The sequence below is a fragment of the Meles meles genome, chromosome 5 (genome assembly GCF_922984935.1).
Source record: "Meles meles chromosome 5, mMelMel3.1 paternal haplotype, whole genome shotgun sequence".
In the NCBI taxonomy this organism is placed as follows: domain Eukaryota; kingdom Metazoa; phylum Chordata; class Mammalia; order Carnivora; family Mustelidae; genus Meles; species Meles meles.
This window is the reverse complement of record NC_060070.1, coordinates 93,530,454-93,549,840: the sequence shown is the minus strand read 5'-3', so window position 1 is coordinate 93,549,840 and position 19,387 is coordinate 93,530,454. Positions and strand designations below refer to the sequence as shown.

Here is a 19,387-nt window from a genome sequence, read left to right as displayed (position 1 = left end):
GAGATAATTTCTATAAAATAGGGTACTGTACTCTACTGTTTTGTATATTAAATGAGATCATATTTATAAATATCTTAGCGTAGTGCCTGTGTAAGTACTGAGTACTGCATTATCTGCTTTATTAGTTGGTGAGTCTTACCTTAACTGTGTTTATCATTGTAAAAATATAATGTTAATACATCTGACTTTGGTACTCAATTTGTGCTGAAAATAGTTGAAAAATGTTTTGTTTATGTAGAGTTACAATAATATTTCCAGTAGTAACCATAAATTTAAACATATGTGAAAAAATGAGAATTAAGAGCAGTTCTATTTTTGTAAATAGATATTAAACAATGTATTTCTAAGAAAACCACAAAGAACTTACCCATAGAATTCTTCATTATGTGGCCTCAGGATGTCTTAGTATTTGTTTATGTTTACTGGATATCTGTATACTTTGTGTATATCTTTCTCCCATCACATCATTGGGCCAAGAAGTTTCTGATAAAGAAATTTTGTTTCATTAATAATTTTAGATTGCTTCTTCTATCTTTTTTTTTTTTAAAGATTTTATTTACTTATTTGATAGAAAGAAAGATCACAAGTAGGCAGAGAGGCAGGCAGAGAGAGAGGAGGAAGCAGGCTCCCCGCGGAGCAGAGAGCCCGATGCGGGGCTCAATCCCAGGACCCTGAGATCATGACCTGAGCCGAAGGCAGCGGCTCAATCCATTGAGCCACCCAGGCGCCCCTTCTTCTATCTGTTTTGAAGGATTGCCAGTACATTTGCTTCACTGCTAAATTTTCTTTTACGTCTAAAGACTTTTTTTTTCCTTCTTGAAATATGTTGGATCCATTGCTAATCATAAGAAAGTTGTGACCCCCGGCTTCAAGGAGTTTAAAATATGAGATGAAGAAGAATGGTACAAATATGTACAGGGTAACTTAAGGATAATATCTTGAATATAACAGAAATAAGAAAATAAATAAACCATTTCTGTTGGGATCCCATCTCAACACTTTAAAAATCAAGTGGAATTTTTGTGAATGCCTTACCCAGGAGGGGTTGATTTCAAAGAGTTGTCTACATTTTTAACAGCTAGGTATTGGTCTTACATTAGATTGTGATCTTACTTTTATCAGTCTTGAAGTGATTCACTGTTCAAGTTGGGGGCATTGGTTTGAAAGGTCCTCTTCAGTTATAAGCTGTAAAAATGCCATGGTGGTTTGGGGTTTTGATTAAAAATAGAGTGTGCTGATTTCTGTGTAGGCGTGCTTACCATATTTGTTTACATTATTCAATGTTGGTATTGCTTTTATTTCTAGCAAATATTTCTTAAGTGTATTTTTGTCCTGTTTGTGTTATAAAACAGAAAAAGCAAAACTAAAGATGTAAATACATACACATTTTATAACATGTTAAATAAGGTATTCATTTTAGCAAAGAACACCAGAGAAGTCTTTTTTTCCTTTGCTTCTTTCTGTACATTTCTCCTAATAAATTAGAGCCCTAAGATTAATTAAAATTTCTTTGTTTTCGTTATCTTAAAGCTGATGTTTAAAACGAATGTAGGTACAGAAAATGAATACTTTTTAGAAATTTAAATGGTTTTTATAGACATAAACTGTTCTGCTGGAGTAGTCAGGATTCATAATCAGTCCATTCACATGTGACCAGAGTGGGCTTATTTGGGTACCTTTGAGATTTGAAGCAAATCTGTAAGAGCCTATTATTGATAATCTTTATTGGCCAGAGATAGAGACTTTTATAGATTTACTTTGAAACATAAGTTTAAAAATACCAGCAGTTAACATGTATGTAATATATATATATATATTTAATTTATTTGACAAAGAGAGAGTTAACAAGTAGGCAGAGAAGCAGGCAGAGAGAGGGGGAAGCAGGCTCCCTGCTAAGCAGAGAGCCTGATGCGGGGCTCGATCCCAGGATCCTGAGATATTGACTTGATCCGAAGGCAGAGGCTTAACCCACTGAGCCACTCAGGTACCCCATCATGTATGTAATATTGAACTATTTATAAAGCTATGTAGGTACAGGATGTCCTCTTGATCCTATTATCAACTTGTTGAAGGGCTGTTACTATCTTGGAGGGCTTGACTTGCCAATGGTCCTAGCACTTAGTAAGTCACACCACCAAGATGTAAGATTCTAGATTCCATATTCTTTACCAGATTCCTCAAATAAATGTCTTAACTTTAAAATTAATCTTAATGAATATTGGACTCATGAGATCTTAGAATTATTTCATATGATCTTCTATTGCATTTTGGGGGAAAAAATTAGCAGAAGTTAAGGCAGCATTCTTATGTTACCAGTCAGAAATGACAACTATAGAGATGCTGTGAATTGTTAGGCCCTAGAAAAAGGAAAATAATTGTAGGGTCCAAGTTAAGTGAAAGAAAAATTATATTCACATTCTGAATGCAGAGCCAACTGAGAACTATAGATCATGATTTTTAAAGGAAAACAAAATGAAAACTTACCAAGATACCAGTTTTCCTTGTAGTGATGCTGTTTAAATACACCTTTTTAAAGGTAGTGATGATGTATTAAAATCCATATTAAAGATTATGATAAACTGCACAGATGTATTTTAGATCCCTTAAACACAGTTTCCCTGAACTCATTTTGCCTACAAGGGATTTGTGGACTTAGTCAACAGTCAACGAACATAAACATTTCATTTGGCTGGAAAGGGCAGAAAGGTTTTCCTGTAAAAAGAGAAGGGAAATGCTCTACATAGGGAGACTGAGGAAAATTTCGTATACTAAGATCTTGTCCTAATCCAGAAAAATTTAAGGAAACACGGAGTACCACCTAAAGTCCTCCATTGCCCTTAATTCAGCCAGGCTCACATTTGTACCCAGGGTAGGATTACTTCTAAAAATGCTATTTTCCTTCTTCCATCAGTCCCAGGAACAATAATTACATCTCTGTAACTAATGGAAGTATTGCTGGTATATCCTTTAAAAAAGTAATTTTCCTACCTAGAAGCCTACCATGAGTTGCTTTTCAAACCGTAGCCTTTCCTAAGTGAAAGTGAAGCAACTGTTAACTTCCCATGCTGAAAGATAGGAGGGAGAAAGCAAGCTGCAGGTCTGGTTTCCTATTCCCACCTCCTGGGGTTGTGTGTTGTGGATCTATTTTGAGTTGCCAGACTCAAAGTGATTTCGTTTCACATCTTCTTTGTATACTGGCTTGTAGTTTAACTTTGTAAATTAAAAATAAATTCCATTGCAAGCAGCTTATCCTTTTTAACTGATTTTTGTTACTTTTCATGTACTGTGACTGCAGTTTTTTCTTCTTTCCTATAAAAGTCTTCTTTCCTATTAAAGGGGGAAAGAGATTTTAGATATATTCTTGTTCTGACTAGAAAGTATTAACACTACATTTCACAGAATGACCTTGTTAGAAACAACCTAAGATCACTGAGATCACTGATGAGGGAACCATAGCAGAACAATCTGAAGAACTTGTCCACACATTTCCTTGGATTATTTGTTTGGGTAGTTTTGAATTGGTTTCCATGCATGGCACAGTTTTATAAAGTTGCTGATCAACATTCAGAGTGAAGAACTACTGAAACCCAACATCTTACTGTTTCAGGGAAGGTTTGCCCAGAGATTGCTGATGGAACAGATTCTGGTCTCCTACCTCAACTCCCATGGTCCCCCCCCCCCCCCACCGACTTTATCTAAAGTACCTTCTAATTTGGATGTTTATACTACTAGTGGAAAACCCTCTTTTCTCACTTCTTTCAGACATGCGAGATTGTGGTTGTGTGAAATGCTTAAAGACTCTGGCTCCAATATTATAAGTGATTTCAAGACAGGGACAGAATATAGTAATTTTTTTTAACCTCTGAGCCCTGTTTGACATAGTTCTTTTAGTATAAGCACTCAAAAAGTGTTTATTTATTTTTAAAGATTTTATTTATTTGAGAGAAAGAGAGCATGAGTGGGGGGCAGAAAGACAACCTGACCCCGTGCTTTACGTGGAGCCTGAGGTGGGACTTGATCCTGGGATCCTGAGATCATGACCTGAGCAGAAGTCAGAGGCTTAACCAACTGAGCCACCCGGTGCTCCAATAAATGTTTATTTAACGAGTAGCTCTGATTTGGAATAAGGTAGCATTTCGTGCCACCTATATTTGGTTCATGGCCAATATTGTTGATTCAACAATATTTATTGAATAAGTCAGTCTTTAGGGAGTCTTTTCTGTAACTTAAGTATAAATTCCATTTTCCACATAATTTAACATAATTCAGAATAAATCTTATAACTTGAAATGTTTTTTTATTTTTCTAGAAATAATTGTTTTGTTTGCTTTATGTATAATAGCATAGTAGTTGCTTCTAGAAATAGATCACATTTGAGTAATAAAAAGAGTAAGTTACTGTCTTGGCTTTAATTTTTAATTTTCCTCCATCTATAAATGAATGAGTTTAGATTTCAGCTCTAAAATTATGTAAATATATCCTATGCACTCTTAAAGATATATCTTATTGTCTCTCTGGAGAATGCTAATACAATCCCTATATATCTTTTTTATAAAATGTGTAATGTAAATGAAGGTAATACTATTAAGCACTTTGAAGAAATGAAACAGGATTTGGGGGCCAGGAGAGTGGTGGAAAGTGCCATGTCAAATGGAGTAGGCAGAGAAGGGCTTTCTGATTAGATGACATTTAGAACAGAGTCCCAAAGAATATTAAGCGAGTGAGACATGTGGATAGCATAGCAGCAGAGGGAAGTGTGTGTTTATAACAGCTTCATCACAGTAACTCAAAGCTGAAAATAATCTGAATGTTCATCAACTGGTAAATGAATAAACAGCGTATGTCACATGTATACAGTGGAATCCTAGCCAGTAGTAAATAGCAACGAATTACTGATACACATAGCAACATGAATATATCTCAAAGAATTATGCCACATGACAAAACTCAGCCATAAAAGAATACACAGAGCAGGAGTCCATTATTATGATGACATTCTGGAAAAGGCAAAACCAGGAATAGAGAACAGATCAGTAGTTGGCAGAGTTGTGGGGCAGGAGTGTCTGTAAAGGGCTCAAAGAGGGGTGCTTGGGTAGCTCAGTTGGTTAAGCGGCTAACTCTTGCTTTCGGCTCAGGTCATGATCTCAGAGTTGTGGGACTGAACCCATGTCAGACTCTGCCCTCAGTGGGGAGTTTGTGTGAGATTCTCATTCCCTTTGCCCCTCCCCTCCTCTTATGTTCTCTCTCTCTCTCAAATAAATCAATCTTTTTTTAAAAGATTTTATTTATTTGACAGAGCACAAGTGGGGGCGTGGCAGGCAGTGGGAGAAGCAGGCTCCCTGTTCAGCCTGATGCAGGACTCCATCCCAGGATCCTGGGATCATGACTTGAGCTGAAGGCAGCCACTTAACTGACTGAGGCACCCAGGTGCCCCAATAAATAAATCTTTAAAAAAAAAGGGCCCAGAGAAACTTTGGGAGTGATGGAGATGATCTCTATCTTGATTGTGGTTATATTTACACATCTGTATTCATTTGTCAAAACTCAATACATTCAAAAAGGGTGAATTTTACTGTATGGGAATTATACCTCACTAAATCTGACTTAAAACAGTTCTTTGTAAGTAACGTAATATGAAGTCAACCTGATGCCCTTTGAAATATGCTACTTTTATCTTATGGCTTTCTGTCATCTTTGGGGATAGAAGGGCCTCTGTTGCAGTTTGAGAAACAAGGGGCTAAAAATTTTCAGGTTGTTATTTATGCTGATTATGATTATGATCATAATTATGATCAATTATGATTATGATTATTAATAATTTCAGCTATAAAGAAGTATTCCCTGGCATAAATTATAGAAGCTTTAGAAAGCAATATTTTCTTGGGGAACACAAGTAAGTACTCTAAATTGCACACTAAAATCAAAAGATGCAGTTAATACTGTAATCACAGATACGGTTTAATATGATGTGAGAAGTGAACTTTAACAGCCAGTGTCAGAGTCAAAACCTGAGTCAGACTATTGCCATGTTTCATCAAAAGTTCAGTAAATATTTCTCTCAGTGTTTTCATCATCTTCTTAGTTTTCCTTATTCCAGCCAGAAAGCGAAAAAATCAGCCAAAATCACCAGTCTCTTCCTTCCCTGGATTTTTAATTGAATGCCAAAATCCCTCAAGTCATAAATGTTGAATCTAACCAAAAGATGCAGATGGATCAAGACTTTAAAAATATGAAGCAGCTAATTTAGCACATGATCAAAGACAGAAAAGGTCAGAAAAAAAATCCACTAGGCCTTCCCTCCACCCCTTTTGTTGGCCACAATACTAACACTGACCCTTAAATAGTTTCTTAACTAACTGTATCCCAGTCACTTCAGTGGAGTGAAAGGATTTTAGCAGCTTCACAGGAAAGACAGATCTTTCATTACCATTTAGTGAGCTCGTTGAGAACACTGGAGCAAGAATTAAAGTTCTAAGAGAAATTCCAGGAGAGTATCAGACTTTGGAATACCTGCAGAATACACTTTTGTTGTCATCCTTCCTTGTTCTTGCCATAGCATTGAGTTCTGATAAAAGGGAAGTAATAGCTTTGGCTAGCTAAGTTTTATATTGCCTACAGTGCCTACCCATTCAAGGCGTTTAACCGTTTTGGAGAATCCTGTCCAGGAGTAATCTTAAACTACATGGTTGTCTCTTTTTAGGGACCCTGATGTGAAATTTAAGACTATTTTTTTTAACGATTTGGCTACCTTATTGGGTAAATACCTAAGAGTGGAATTGCTTGGTCATATAGTGTGCACTTAACTGTATAAAAAAATTGCCAACATGTTTTCCAAAGTGTTAATACAACTTTACTTCTTTACCAGCACTTAGTAAGTTCTGGTTACTTCACAACTTTGGCAGTGGTTATTTTTTTGTCTTTTAGATTTTAGCTCTTCTAGTGGGTATGTAACAGTACCTAAGTGTGATTTTAATTTGTTTTTCCCTGATGGCAAATGAGGATGTACATCATTTCATGGTCTTTTAGCCTTTTGATAGGTTCTTGGGTGAAGTGCTTGTTCAAACCCTTTGCTCAGTTTTTAATTGCTTTTTGTTTTATTTTGGTTTTTGCTTTTTTGGTCTTTTTATCATTGAGTTATGAGATTCCTTTATATATTTCAAATATAAGTCTTTAGTAGGTATGTTACAAGTATTTTCCCTCCGTATGTGACTTATTTCTTCTCCTTCTGGCATTCCAATTTTTATGTTAGGCCACATTTTTTAATTGAGGTAAATTGGTATTTAACATTATGTTGGTTTCAGGTATAAGTATTATAATTATTATGTATTTTACAGATATTCATATACACAACAAAACGATCACCTCAGTAAGTCTAATTACCATCTGTCCAAGTGGCCCTTTTCAGCCTTTTGCCCACCCCTCAATGCCTTTCCCTTATGATAACCATTTTCCCTTATGATAACCACTATTCTCCAAATCTATAAGTTTTGTTTTATTTTTTAGATTTCACATATAAGTGAAATCACATGGTATTTGTCTTTCTCTCAGATTTATTTCATTTAACATAATACGCTCAGGGTCCATCCATGCAGTCACAAATGGCAAGATTTCCTTTATTTTTGTGGCTGAATAGTACTCTTTATCTATTTATCCATTGATGGACACTTACACTGTTTCCATATCTTGGCTAGTGTAAATAATGCTACAGTTCATATAGGGGAGCATGTATCTTTTCAAATTAGTGTTTTCAGTTTCTTTGGGTAAATACCCAGAAGTGGAATAGCTGGATCATATGGTAGATCTATTTTTAATTTTTTTTAAGAGCCTCCATACTGTTTTCCATAGTGACTGCACCAATTTACATTCCTACCAATGCTGTAATAGAGTCCTGCCCTTTTCTCTGCATCCTCTCCAACATTTGTTACTTCTTGTCTTTTTGATAGTAACTATCCTAACAGATGTGATCTGATATGTCATTGTGATTTGATTGCATTTCCCTGATAATTCATGTTGTTGCACATCTTTACATGTACCTGTTGGCCATCTTTATGTCTTACTTGGAAAAATATCTCCTTGTTTTTTTAAAAGATTTATTTATTTAATTTAGAAGAGAGACAGAAAAAGAGAGCACAAGCAGGAGAGGCGGAGGGAGAGGGAGAGAGAATCTCAAGTGGACCCCATACTGAGTGTGGAGACTCATCTGGGACTTGACCTCACAACCCTGATCCCAACCTGAGTCAAAACCAAGAGACACTTAACCAACTGCACCACCCAGGTGCCCCCCAAAATGCCTCTTTAGATCCTTTGCCCATATTTTTATTGGATTGCTTGGTTTTTTACTCTTGAGTTGTTGGAGTTCTTTATATATTTTGGCTATTAACTCCTTATCAAATATATGATATTTTATGATCAATGATCAATTAATATGATCAAATATTTTCTCAGTAGGTTTTTCATTAGGTTTTCTTTTTATTTTTTTGGTGACTTCCTTTGCTCTGCTGAAGCTTTTTAGTTTGATGTAGACCCAGTTGTTTATGCTTGCCTTTGTTGTCTTTGCAACATCAGAGTTGAGATTCGAACCGCATACAGCTAGCCCTAGAGTAGGAACTTCTTGCCCTACATTGCTGTGCTCCCTATGGTCTTCATCTTCTGGTCACCTCTGAATCAAGAAGGCAGATTGTCAGCCTATTATACCTTAGCTGGAAATTCATGTATCTCCAGCTCTTATTTGTTGCCCCTCTGCACACATTTATGAATAATTATGAAAATACTGCAAATACTGCCTTTGGTATTACAAATAAATTTTAATGAGTAGATAAATTCAGAAATATAAAATTCGTGAATTATGAGGATCAACTCTATTTACTTTTCCAATCTCCCTAGTAGTTAGAGGTGGGTAGGTAATTGCCTTCTAGCTAATGAAAAGTAAGTAGAAGTGTGCTATAGGGCTTTGCTTTTCTTGATAAGAGTCACAGAGTGACTGGTGCTGCATCACCCTTTTCTTTGATTTGAATGTTGATCTAATTGGGAAAATGTGGCAGTTATCCTCTGACTCCTAGGTAACAAGCATGAGGATGAAAAACAGCACTGTGAAGGCCAAAAGATCATGTTCCTTGGTTGTGGCTGATGAGCAGCTAAACCCATCCTAACAGCTGCCCATCTACAGTCCTTTTAAGTGAGAAAAATTACCCCGCACATATTTAAGCCACTGTTAGTTAAGCTTTTTGTTACTTGGAACCAAATGCAGTCTTAATTGATATAACCAATAATTTAGTTTTTTTGTTTTTATATTCAGTAGGGCTTTTTTTTTTTTTATTTCTGAAACATAGGAACTTAGCATACCTACTGGTGATTGATTATGCTCATCACTTTATCTATGTGACATTTATGTGCTATATTAGATAAAAGTTTATTTTAAATGGCTCTGTTCATGGCTAGGTTTAGGTAACACATGCCAAGTCAGGTGCAGTATTTTAGTTCATGTTCTTTGACGATTACCAATAACAAAGCAATAAGAAGTGAAATGAATTGTACCAACTTGAGCTTTGGCTTTGGTGACATTATTACTTTGAATCACTAGTAATGCAGCACAGAGCTTATTGTTTCCACTTACATCCGTAGTTCACCCAGAAGGATTGGAAATAGGGGCTAGTGCTCAAGAGTTCTGTGTTGATCATTATCTGTAAGATACATAATCACCTCATCTCTCCCACTTCTCTTCCTGCATAATTCTGTAATTTCATAGGTCAGCGAAAGACCTTGAGCATCACTAGTCCTATAGTCTACTTTCAGTTAAGTATCAAAATAAGAGGGGCGCCTGGGTGACTCAGTTGGTTAAAGCCTCTGCCTTCAGCTTGGGTCATGATCTCAGGGTCCTGGCATCGAGCCCCAAATCGGGCTCTCTGCTCAGCGGTGAGCCTTCCTCCTCTCTCCCTCTCTGCCTGCCTCTCTGCCTACTTGTGATCTGTCAAATAAATTAAAAAAAAAAAGTATCAAAATAAGAGAGGAATTGTCAGTTTACAACCAAAAGATCTTGAATGAAGATAGTCTTTTGAAAACTCCCTACCCTTTTACTGCCTAGGTTGTCAAGTTAATCTTACAGTTAAGGGAAATCTCTTCTTCTACCCACAGTTTCCTCTTATTTGATCATGATAAGCAGATCATTATTCTTGTAATAAAAATAATTTATATATCATTTACTGCTATGAACAAGTCTCCTGATTCTCAGAGAATGAGCATCCAGGGACTGAGGTTTGGGTCTGTTGCTAGATTTATCCTTTGAACTACCTGGGCAAGTCCTCAGATAGATCCTCATGTAGTCTGTGAACACCTTCAGGTTAGGAACCATATCTTACTCATCTTAATATTCACAGCCTCTAGCACAGGGCTTTATAATAGATCTATTCCCACTTGCTTTGTTGAATTATCTTTTATTTAGATATAATGTTTCATTTAAAAAAATGGGTCTCATTAAATTACAGGCAAGTCACATGATATAGAGTTATTTTGGTAATGATTATGTGATCATTTCTAAGTCTGTAGAACAAAGATCCTGCCTATTTTTGTATTGTTGAGAAAAGTAATGTGTCTATCCCCTTTAAAAGCAAGCTATGCCATTCCCTTTGTCGGTTTCATTTTTTTTTTTTAACACGTTCTGAAGAGTTACATGCAGTCTGTACATTTTCATGGGGTATTGTGGTTATGCTTGAAACTAATAATGTAACATTGTGTGTAAACTATACTCAAATAAACAAATAAGTAAAGAAATAAATAAATCAGATAGAAATAAAGCTATCTGACATACAAAAGGAACAAAAGACATAATCCTTAACCTCCCTGGTCTTACAGTTTTACTGAGTGATAAAGACATTTGAATTAAATTGTTCAGAAACACTGCTAGAATAAAGTAATATAAAATAAAGTGTCTATTTGTGTGATGCTGGAAAGAAAAAAAGCCCAAGAGTTTGATAGCGTAATAAGTCTTCATTAATTGCTTATTGACTGCCAACTGTGATCAAGGTTCCAAGACAGGCTTTGTGTGTGTTGAGGGTTAGTAGATTTTGGACAGAGAGGGAACCAGCCACAATTCTTGCCTTTCTGGAGCTCGGTGGTACTTCCAAATGCGCTTTTAAAAAGTGTGGCTTGGTTCACCTGTATTTCATTGTAGAGAAGGGAGAACGTAATAAGAGTTCAGACAATGGAGAGATTTCTCAGGTGTCTGTCCTTTTAGAGACTTTTGTTCTTGAAAAATACTGCCTTGCATAGATGTCAGGGCTCCTGAAGTAGGAAGAGTCAACCCAGAATTTAAAACATGGCTGTGAACTAGAGTTCCTTTTCTCTGTGGCCCAAGAGTGGCTTTTATAGCCAGCTCGAGGTAATGCTTCCTTTTGGCCACTATCATTTGTCAGTTAAACATTACCCTATTTCAGAGACAGGAAAATTTGTGGATTGGTTAAAAGATTTCATAGAAGGAGTTTCTGTCAAGACCTAGAATAGACCTTTTGGGTATCCAGATTTTTCTCTGTATAACAGAAGCGTTATTCTCTTACAAATTATACTTCCTTTGCTTCTATGAGTAGTTTTACTATATTCATTAATTTTTTTATTGTACTTTTCTTATTCTACTCTTCTCATTTAAACATACAAATTTTACAGATTTTTTTTTTTGTTTCAATTCAGTATTCATTTCAGGCAGTTAGGAAACTCACCATAATTCACTTACATATAAAAAATGTTTTTACCAGCTAAAACAATATTTTTAGTTTCAGATTTTGCTATGCTTGCAGAATCTATGTGTGTTGTGATTCATGTTTATGGAAAATCTTTACATCTCTAGACTGTAGACATAGTACTTATACTTTGGTCATCTAATTTTAGACTAATTTTCAAGAAAACATTTGGTCATGCGTTTAAAATGTTTTCTCTTCTACACCGAAGCCCTACTGTTTTGCTTCTCCTTTGAGTACTTGTCATAGACCTATCTTTTTGTAAAGTTCCTTTAACATTCCAGAAACTTTTAACTGCTCTGTTTGGTGACGGGCCTCATTCTAACAATTTTTCAAAATGAATGATATGGTGAGTTTTTATCTTGATTGTGAAGAACATAAGTGACTTATATCTCGTGAAAGTGGCTGTTTAAGAAAAACACATTGTTGATATGTTGATGATCTTGGTTTTAACCATTTGAGAAGTAAATACCAGGCTTTATGACAGCCCTTAGATACCTACATTTCAAAGGATATTTTCCAGTTCTCTCATTTCTCTGGTGATTACAACATAAGCTAATCATTTGGACCCAACATTATTTTAGAACCTAGAATTAATCTTTGAGACATTGAACAAACCATCTTGCTGGTGGTGGTGGTGATTGTGGGGTGTGTGTGGGGTATGTGTTTGTGTGTGTATATGTGTATGTTTGTATTTAAACTATGGCTTCTAATTTCTGCTTTCCAGAAAGAATCTGAGACTAATAATTGTCTTTTGAAAACTGCTGACATAACTGAACTGATTATTTTTATTAGTATTTTACTCTTATATTTCTGAAACAAACAGAACATGAAATAATTCAAGAGCAAGACAAACTAACAAAACATATAATAGAAACCAAGTAAATATGAATTTTACTGTTAATAGCTAAACAAATAAAAGAATCAAAATACTTTAAAAATTATCAAAATTTGGGACACTTGGGTGGCTCAGTCAGTTGAGTGTCTGACTCTTGATTTTGGCTCAGATTGTGATCTCTGGGTCATGGGATCGGGCCCCACTTGGGCTCCATGCCCAGTGCGAAGTCAGCTTGGAATACTCTCTCCTTCTGCAACCCCCTGCCCCCATTCATGCACGCATGCACTTACTCTCTCCTGCTCTAAAATAAATAATATATTTTTTAAAAATGAAAAAATACAAATTCTAAAATTTATGATAGAGTTGTGTAGAAACTAAAAATTTATAGGCCATTTAAAATGCAGTAGTGTTGACCATTCAGAAACTAGGTAGATAAATTGTGGGTTATGGATAAATCTGCATGTTTCTAGCTAGTCTCCCTGACACTCCTTTCTGAAGAAAGTTAGGTGAGGCTAATGATGCCAACCAATTTAGTAATGGTGACCTCTAGCAGAGGGCTTTATGAGAGGTCTATTCCTTACCAGTTGGATTTGATCCCCTTTGATCTTCCTTGTTTCTTTGATCTTGTAACTGCTTTCCCAGTGAGAGAGCCCCACTCACTAGTAGGGGCCATCTGCCTCAGGGTACCCAGTAGTGTTAGGGTATGTATTGATGTTTTCTCATTATCTACATATTCTTGATGCCAGGACCTGTATAATGTGTTTATATCAGGATATGACCTTCGTCTCTGCATCTTCATAGCATAAAACATGTAAGTCAGTACAGTGGGAATTAGGAATATTTTTGGAAGCCATTCCTATACCATGACAGCTAGCAATAACCATATAAGGAAGTGACTGTTAACAACTAAATATGTCACATGCGCCCCAAACTAGATGTATCTCCAGCTCTTCCTTCTTTTAGCAGGATTCTCCAAAGTTATTTGGGCAGTCACTCCAAAGTTACTCAATTTAGAGGGAACTATGATAGAAGAAAGTCTGTATGGAGGGAAGACAGCTTTCTTAACTGACTAATGAAGATGCTTTATTTTTGTTGATTTTTAAAATAGAACCATATGATCCCGTATCTTAGACCTCTCCAGGGCCATGGCGAGATCTGATATAAGTGAGGAGACCTGAAGCTTAACTTCATTACCTTCACGGTAAATCTGCTTGTGTGTCTGTTCAGTGTGTATGTTGTTTAAAATAAACTTGGAAGTTACTACAGGATCGAGAAAACACAATACAAATAGACAAAACAATATGTGTCTATCAATATAGCATTGTAAAATAGTAGGAGCTGCTTCCCACTATAGATAGATAAATAGGGAGATAGATATAGTTTGCTGGATAAGCTATATGTAAAAGCTCTGAATTGATTTTTAATTTAAATCAAATGTTTTGTGTCTAATATTTCCTTAGCCATATTATGGGTTCTGTGGGGATTACAAATGTAATTCTTTAGACAGTTTATAAGTATTAGGATAATATATGGAATAAGAGTAATATACAACATTATGATAATTATATCTAATAACTTTGCGGATTGTGTATAAGAATCTTGCTATCTTCATAACAACTCTGAGTTACCCAGAGAGAAGTCACTTTATAACAACAGAAACACAATCAGCAAGTATATCTTATAGCTGGGACCAGGATCCGGGTCATTTACCTCTTTATCTTTTTATCCTTAAGTTTTTAAAAATCGTTTTCCTCTTTTATAAATAATGAAACACTTTCTGTAGTTTCACGAACTATATTTACTGTATTAGTTATAAGTGCCACAAAAACCCAGTAGCTTAAAACAGATATACTGCATTGTCTCACAGTTCTGGAGGCTACAAGTTCTAAATCAAGGTGTCAGCAGGCTTGGTTGCTTCCGAGGCCTCTGAGGAAGAATCTCTTCCCTCTTTCCCTCCTAACTTGTGGTGATTACTGGTAGCCTTTGGGATTAGTGAGTTTAGATGGATCCTATCATATCTGCTTCCATCTTTACGTGGCATTCTCCCTATATCTTTGTGTTCTCACGTGGTTATCTTTTTTTTTTTTAAAGATTTCATTTATTTATTTGACAGACAGAGATCACAGGTAGTCAGAGAGGCAGCCAGAAAGAGAGGAAGGAAGCAGGCTCCCTGCTGAGCAGAGAGCCCAATGGGGTGCTTGATCCCAGGACCCTGGGATCATGACCTGAGCCAAAGGCAGAGGCTTTAACCCACTGAGCCACCCAGGCGCCCCCCGTGGTTATCTTTTTATTAGGATTCTGGTTACATTGGGTTTGGGGTTCACCCTACTGCAATATGGCCTCATCTTAACTAATTACATCTACAGGGACCTTGTTTCCAGATAAGATTACATTCTGAGTTAGTGGGGTTTAGGACTTCATATCTTTCTTGAGGGGAGACACATAGTTCAATCCATAACATATACTTGGGCAAATTATTATTGTTTGATAAATCTCATTTTTCTCTTTGAAATTCTGTCAATAGACAGTTTAAAGGAAAACGGTTCCTAATTTGGCCACAGAAACCACATTATTTTAATCAAGCCATTTAACCTCTTACAGTGAAGAAAAGATAACCATGTCTTGTCTAATTTATAGTGTGCCTTCAAGGATTGAGTAAAGTGATACTTTTAAAATGCTATTGCTTTTTTTTTCCTGGTGAAACATTAATTTCAGATAATTGCATTTTCATTGAAAATTATTGACAGTGGCATTCCATTTACATATTAATGTTCTCTCGTCAGATCAGTAGAGGTCAATATAAGTGGTGGTGTCTTAAATTTTATATACCTGTATCTCGTTTAACTAGATTATCAGAATCCCACATCTTTTTTCACTAGTACCATAAAAATTGTGGCATTAAAAAGTCCTAGGATTAACTCTCAGGTTTTTAAACTAAAAATATTATAAATTACCCTTCAAGTTAGTTATTCAAAAAATCTTCATGATAAAATGTGAAAGAACAGTATTTTATTATTATAAGATACATGTATTTTAAGAGAAGGCCTATGTACTTTTTATGTGACAGGTTTTTTTTCTCATACTTGTCTGTACTTACTGTCATGGAATTGGAGCATTAAAAAATTTTGTTTCTTGTTGTGCTCATAAAGTTGTTCACATTTTCTCTAGATTGACAGATGAATAGTGCAAAACTGGCATTGATTTAAACATTTTTAGAAGGAAAGATCCCAGAAACTTCTGAAATCATATTTAATCATGTAAATAACAGAACAGAAAAGGGAAAGAAAAAAGGAAGAAAGCATTTGAAATTTATGTCAGTCAGTCAGTCTGTGCCTTTAAATGTGGCAGCAAAGGTTATCTGAAGATATGTTTACATTGAACCTTCTGACCATTCTACAACTCAGGAAGGATGCAACAGTTTTGTTAGTTAAAAAACACTATACAAATGTTGAGGATATCTGCATGACATTAGGGGATTGAAATAATTTTGTCATCCTGTGATAAGAACAAGGCCAGGTGGCTCCATTCTGTGGCTTCGGATGTGGGTTCCTTTGGTTTTGCCAGTCTCTGATGCCGAGGGAAACAAGTTATGTATGCAAAATGAGCTTTTTTTTTTTTTTTTAAGGGGCATGTAGCATGATAGCATCATTATTGGCCACAGAATCTGTTCTGTTGGGCATTTTGCGACATGCTGTTTTCTTTTTTGTTTGTTTTTATTTTATTTTTTTTACCTAGAGTGTATGTAGGTTATGCTAAGCAATTACAAATACATTGCTTACTCTAAGATGGAAGTGCTGTGTTTGGCGTCAGTCTTAGGGTATTTGACAATCAGAGGATTATTTGTTATAGTGTGTATTTCAAAAATAAAAATGGACAATTTCTGGGAAGAATGGCCTATGAATGTATAAAGGAACTTTTTCCTTCTTCAGCAGAATGCCTTACACTAGGGTCTAGCACCATTGCCCTAATCCATGGGGTTCATGTCCTTAACACAGTCACCCTTAAATCTCAGTCTTACCCTTAGTCTTTTGATTTTTTCATTACTTTGCTTTTATTCATTAAAAAAACAACATTCTCATTCACTTGAGAAATTCATATATGAGAAAACTTATAGTTCAACCTGTATATCATAGGAAGTTCCAACTTAGTCAAGATTCTTATCATCCCGGTAAGTTTAGTTTCCACTTGTTTCATACTTATTTTAAGGTGCCATCCTTCCCAGACCTGTCTTCCTTTTTTCTAAGATGGTCAGGATTACATGCCTGAAACTACATATCAGAAACTGCCTCCTTCATGGAAGTCATATATTCAGCATCTTCTTATAGGCATTTTGGCATGTTATCCTTAATCCTGATGACAGTTTTGTAAACTTTTTTTTTTGTTTTTCCATTGTATTGTCATTCCCTCATTGGTCATCCTCCAGTCTTTTTTTTTAATACTAGCCTCACACATACAGTAAGAGGAGTTTACACAACATAGGCTGTCAAGTAGTCACATGGTTAAGATGGGATTTTGCCTGTAGTGAAAAGGTCGTCTTCCCAGTGCTCTTAACTTTGGGTGTCAGTTATCTGTTTGCAAATGGCAAGGTGGGATGTGCCCAAATGCAGGAAAAAATGAACTTAAAAATCGTTTTTACTTTGAGCTCATTGTAATCTTTGTGTAGGCAGAGACCATGTTGTTTACTTTGTTTCTAACCATTCCTGAATCATAACTCTATATAATGGATGTGAGGTAAATAATCTTTGAATGAATGAATGAATCAGATATAAAGCTACTTGTCATTTGTAACCAAGAAGGCAACATACAAGGTATTAACCTTTAGGATTCTTATGCATCTGAAATTAGGAAGGAAGCTGCTTCCTCAGGTTAGACTCTGTCTCTCTCAGAATTTTGTAGGCTGTAATTCTTTCTGCTTCCGCTTGTGTCTTTACATGGTTTGCATCCCAGAAAGAACAGATTGTCAACAATATTATTATTCTGATGTAAATATAGATATTCCAGTGATGTAAGCATTGATGATTAAGAATTTTAAAAACTACTTTAGGACTTTTGCTTTTAGACATGCTATTAAATTACTAAACATACATGTTATTGTATGGAGAGGTCTAAGATAAGAAGATAAAGAAGGATAAGATATCCCATAATATGGCTAAGGAAATATTAGACACAAAACATTTGATTTAAATTAAAAATCAATTCAGAGCTTTTACATATAGCTTATCCAGCAAACTATATCTATCTCCCTATTTATCTATCTATAGTGGGAAGCAGCTCCTACTATTTTACAATGCTATATTGATAGACACATATTGTTTTGTCTATTTGTATTGTGTTTTCTCGATCCTGTAGTAACTTCCAAGTTTATTTTAAACAACATACACACTGAACAGACACACAAGCAGATTTACCGTGAAGGTAATGAAGTTAAGCTTCAGGTCTCCTCACTTATATCAGATCTCGCCATGGCCCTGGAGAGGTCTAAGATACAGGATCATATGGTTCTATTTTAAAAATCAACAAAAATAAAGCATCTTCATTAGTCAGTTAAGAAAGCTGTCTTCCCTCCATACAGATTTTCTTCTATCATAGTTCCCTCTAAATTGAGTAACTTTGGAGTGACTGCCCAAATAACTTTGGAGAATCCTGCTAAAGGAAGGAAGAGCTGGAGATACATCTAGTTTGGGGCGCATGTGACATATTTACTTTTGGACCAAATTATTGTGAAAAACGCAGCACTTCTCTCAACTTTAAGACATTTAATGGTAAACTTCAGCTAACGCCTTTACTTAAAAAATAAATTGAGATAAAGTTCCTAAGGCCACATGTGCCCAAAATCATTAGAAGAAAAGGTTTATCTTTTTTTTAAAGATTTTATTTATTTGAGATAGAGAGTGATTACAAGCAAGGGGAGCAGCAGAGACAGAGGGGAGATGCAGACTCCCCATTCAGCAGGTAGCCTGATGCGGGACTCAGTCTCAGGACCCTGGGATTCATGATCTGAGCCAAAGGCAGACACTTAACTGACTAAGCCACATAGGTACCCCAAAAGAAAAGGTTTGTTTAAGTGAAAACATTAGATGTGTGTCGAAAAACAGATCTTGCCACGAGCAAAATTATTTGCTTTATAGTGATCACATTTGTGATTATTTGAAACAAGTTTTTTCTTTTAAAATCCTGTATAGCTCAATTAAATTTAAATGAGTTCTCGATAAACCTAGTAAACATAATCTGTAATCTTTTGTATTTCCTTCTCCGTTATTCCGTTACTCATTTATACATAATGTCTACCCTAATTTGATTTCTCAGTATGGTTTGCACTTCACTTTGTTTTGTGTTTGGGTAGAGAGGCATATCACATAGAGATCTCTTATATAATACATTATGACCAGCAGAACTGGCTGTGAGGTTAATTGATTTATGTTTATTTAAAACTAATTTCTTAGAACCAGAAGAGGGTTGGATATCACATGAGGTATCATTTTCAAACATGTTACAGATGAAGTGATCCTTTTTATAGAACAAGTTCCAGGACAGAGTTGGCAAGTACAAATGTACATAGAGAAAGTAGGATATCTTGTCACTAGAATATATTACCATGGTGAATTTGTCTCCAGCAACAAAAAATAAAACCTCACATTTAATTTTTCTGTAAATAAGGAAACAAAAATTACTTCTCATCCGAGAAAATGGCTTTGTTCAAGAGGTAGGATTTGTTTTATGAACTGTTTCATCTTCACTATTAACTGAAGACCGTCAACTCCCGCAGTCATATTTGAACCTCTGTTCTCTTGCCTTATTGTAGAGTAGCACTTTGACTAGAACA

The 19,387-nt window shown here is 35.6% G+C and overlaps 1 protein-coding gene across 4 annotated transcripts in view; it reads left to right on the top strand.

Annotated features, from left to right (window-relative positions):
- The window catches only part of SUPT3H (SPT3 homolog, SAGA and STAGA complex component), a 568,866-nt gene that overhangs the window by 201,121 nt on the left and 348,358 nt on the right, over positions 1-19,387 (top strand). Inside the window, exon 1 of one of the 4 annotated variants that reach the window (XM_046005139.1) lies at positions 7,348-7,366. The exons of the other annotated variants lie outside the window; for them this stretch is intronic. The gene's annotated coding sequence lies outside the window, so the exon portion shown is untranslated. Of the gene's footprint in view, positions 1-7,347; positions 7,367-19,387 lie in introns of those variants that run through there. 4 annotated transcript variants of the gene reach the window in all.